We start from the raw sequence: 4,188 nt of genomic DNA on the forward strand, positions 1-4,188 counted from the left end.
AAAGGAAGGAAGCCGCGCCACAATGCAGCGAGCCAAGCTAGCTTTTTTGGCAGGTCCCTTTCCCGAGCGCTGATGATGAAACTTCGCGCGCGGGGGATGCGAAAGGCTTCGAGCTCGCTTGAGCCAGGCGACCCCCAAGACCAGCCTCGCTTTGGCCAGTCGCCTGCCAGCCTCGGATCGTGGCTTCAGTTCTGACAGACTCTCGGTGGAACAAAGTAGTTGCCCTTTGCAAAAGGCAACGGAAGCAGAACCACGGGCTGGTTTGATTTTTCTTTCTCCCCCCCCCTTTTTTTTAAACAGCAGAGCCCAGCACTCGGCGCCTGCTTCGGAATGCCGCCGGGATACCCTCTCCCGGGGTCCCCTGAAAGCGCTTTTTGTGGGCGACAACCCCAGAAGCAGACGGCAGATCTTCCTCTCCATCTGGAGTTTGCACCGCGCGTTCTGCTGCAGTTTCTCTTCCCTCTCCCCTCCTCCTCTTTGTATCCCTAGGAGGCAAAAGGAACCTGCTCCACTGAATTCCACCCCCCCAAAAAAAAACCTTTGGGAAGCACACTGCCAAACACATTTTGGGATCTATTGTGGGAGGGGGGGAAACCCGGACCCCTCTAGTGTGTGTGCATTTGTAAACGACTTTGGGGTGTTGGATAGCAGAATAGATAGGGAGTGGGGGTGGGTGGGGGGTTCCAAGCCGGCTGTGGACTCCCCCCCCTCCACCTTTTTTCGCACTGGGAACAGGTGTTTCCTCGCTCTATTCCCGCCTCTCCTCTACTCCCCTTTCACCCGCCCCCTGCCTCTGAGCTCCCTGATACCGTATCTCTGGCGGCAGCAGCTGCTGCCTTGAACTGCAGACAGACACGAGTCAAGCGCCCGGGACGCGGAGGGGCTTGCGAGGTTGGGCGGAGAGGAGAGGACTCTTTGCAAAAAGAAAAAAAAAAGTGGGGGAGGCGCGCGGGGGCACAATCCAACTCCTTGAAACCTGATTTGATGCAATAAAAGGAGCATTTCCCACCCCCACATGGATCTTTTAAAGAGGCGGCATTTTTGCAACGCCGCACGGCTGGAGGAGCTTGCCCGCCGTTTGCCGTGTCCTCCTTGGCGGCTAGGCGGCGCTGTTGCTCAGGGGCTGAAGCACCTCGCCTTCCTTGCAACCCCTCCTTGGCCCGCCTGCCTACCTCGCTACCTTTCCACGCATTGCAATGAACAAGGTGGTAGGATCTTGGGCTGCACCACTTCAAACCGCAGGAGTGAGTCGGGCCGATTTAGGAAATGCCTTCGAAAGCACACACCCAGTTCCTTGCATGTAGTGAACTAGTGCACCAGTATCAGAATGTGTACTCTTTCCATCTTGATGTGCTAGCTTGCATGCAGGTTCGCTCAAGAAATTTTGCAGACTGAGGCCAAGCGGCAAGTGATGCTTTCTTCCACAACCTCCACCCTCCCCTTAAGGTACATTACACCCAGGTGTGCCAAATCATTTTGGTGCCTGAGGCAAACCTGCCACAAGTGCCCCTACCTGTTCTCATAGGAACCGACCCAGTCCCTGTGATCATCACTTGAGGCACTTCTTTTTGTGCCTTCTCCATGAGAGGTCCAAAGGGTGGCAACATGAGAACAGGCCTTTTTTGCAGTGGCACCCATGAAACGCTCTTCCTAGGGATGAACCAGCAAAAAATGGTCCTCTTCTCCTAGGCCTTTGGGAGAATCTATGGCCTTTTAAACTGGTGGGGTGGTGGTAATTGTTTTTGTTGTTACTATAGAATACATTTTTCAGTTTTGATAGGCCTACTGTAAACTGCCCTGTGATCCTCAGATGAAGGGCAGTATTGTACAGAAATGTAATAATAATACTAATGAAAAGGGAAAAAAGAATCCATTAAATGGTGGTTTACTACCTTTGGATGACACCTGAATTTGACTGCCTGAGGCTGTTTTTGCCTTACTTTGTTAACAGTAGGGCTGACCCTGCTTGCTGCAAACCTAGAACCAAGCCACCTGCCTTCTGAAACGGTACAACCCAGATTTCTGTAGCCTCAGTTTATCACCTCTGGGTGACCACCTCCTTCCCACAGCACCCTGGCCACCTCAGAAACCTCAGGCATTTCTGGGAGGAATCCACAAAGAGCCACTTCCTCCTTGCTGCTGTTCATAAGAGGGGCATTTCCAGTGTAGTGTTGTGGTGGTTAGAGTGTTGTGCTGGTATCTGGGATACCAGGGTGCAAATCTCCAGTCAGCCATGGAGCTCACTGGGTGACTGTGGGCCCAGCCACTTCCTCTCCACTTATCCTACCTCACTATGTACACCACCTTGGACTCTTTAGAGGAAAAACAATAAATTGTATAAAAATTGTATAATTTGCATAATAAAATGTATAAAATAAATTGCAACTGCAATTTGCATAACTCAGGATATGCTACCCTAGTTGTTTTCAAGGAGTGTTCTGGGGAACTCTGGGGTTCAGCAGAGCTTATTGGGAGTTCCCAAGTCTGAAGCTCTCTGTAAGGGCAGAATAGCTTTCTTGGAAAGCAGGTGGATCACTGTCACTAACCTTCCTCTGTAGCTTGCACACCCAGGAAAGGGTTGGGTGTCCTCCTTGGTCAGGGGTAGGGAATACTTTTCAATCTGAGGGCTGCATCTCCTTCTGGACAACCTTCCAGGGGCTACATTCCCATGGTGGGCAGAGCTAGAGGCAAAAGCGGATTGGTCAACCAATGTGTATGTTATCTGCTTCACTGACAATGCAGCCACCCCAAGCAATTGCATAGTTAAACTATGGAACTCACTCCCACAGGAGGCAATGATGGCTACCAACTTAGATGGCTTTGAAAGAGGGTGCAACTAATTCATGGAGGAGGAGAGGGCTACTAATAGCTACTAGCTATGATGGCTGTGCTCTGCCTTCAAGGCTAGAGGCAGCAATGCTTCTGGATACCAGTGACTGGAAACCACAAAGAGGAAAGAGAACTCTTATGCTTGAATCCTGCTTGCAGGTTCCCCACAGGCATCTGGTTGGTCACTGTGAGAACAGGATGCTGGGCTAGATGGGCCATTGACCTGATCCACCAGGGTTCTTCTTAAGTTCTAATGTTCCATGTTGATTGTGTAGTCCTGCTAATCCTGGACACGCTGAATGACTGTGTTGAAGTTGAACTCATGTCCTGTTTAGAGGCTTCCTACAAGCTGTCTGGCCAATAATTCTGGTGGGAGGGCTGTAACTCTGGTTCAATCCCCAGCAACATCTCCAGGCTGGACAAATCCCCTACCTGAAAGCCTCAAGGGCCACTACCACTCAGAGCTAGAGAGACCAGTGGTTGACTTGGCATAAGGTAGCTTTCTATGACTAGTTGGGACTTGGCTCTGATCCAGTGGGACTGTTCTGATGGTCTTATGGAAACATAATCCCCTGGGTAGAGCATGAGACTCTTAATATCAAGGTGGTGGGTTCATGCCCCACATTGAGCAAAAAGATTCCTGCATTACAGAAAGGTTGGACTAGACAACCCTTGTGGTCCCTTTCAGGTCTACAGTTCTGATTCTGATTCAATGCATTGTCGGAGTCTATTATTTTTATTCAGTTATCTCTCAGTCAGAAGGAACAACAAGCAAATTATATTTAAAAGAATATCAAAGTTTTTGTGCTTTTTCTTTCTGTCTTTCATTCTTTTTTTTTTTTAAACTTTCTTAGGGAGTAAGCAATGATAAAAGGGTGAAAAGAATGATTTTTGTAATGGGCATGAGAACGTCACTATTAACTTCAGTGAGGTTTGGATCAAGGCCAATATCCTCCAGCAAAATCCACTCAAGGATGAAGGAAGGTTCCTGAAATTGTCAGGGGAAATTCTACAACATTAGAATAAAATCCAAGGTGAAATAAAATCCACAAACCTTGCACTTAACTAATATAAAACAAAAGCAGGGAATTACCTTCACCAGATGAGTTTTCTTTCTTTTTAAACCTTCATCATTATGCCTGGTTTGCACAGGCTTGGCCATGGGAGCTGGAGCAAATACCAAATGATCGGCCACAACAACTTCCCTTGGATCAAACACAAAAGAATGGAGGAGAGGGCTATTATCAATGGCTTCTAGCCACAATGGCTCTGCTCTGCTCTCCACAGTTGAAGGCAGCAATGCTCTGAGTACCAGTTGCTGGAAATGGCAGGAGGGGAGAGTGGCTGTCGCGCTTATGT

Source organism: Lacerta agilis, chromosome Z (assembly GCF_009819535.1).
Source record: "Lacerta agilis isolate rLacAgi1 chromosome Z, rLacAgi1.pri, whole genome shotgun sequence".
NCBI classification, from domain to species: Eukaryota; Metazoa; Chordata; class Lepidosauria; order Squamata; family Lacertidae; genus Lacerta; species Lacerta agilis.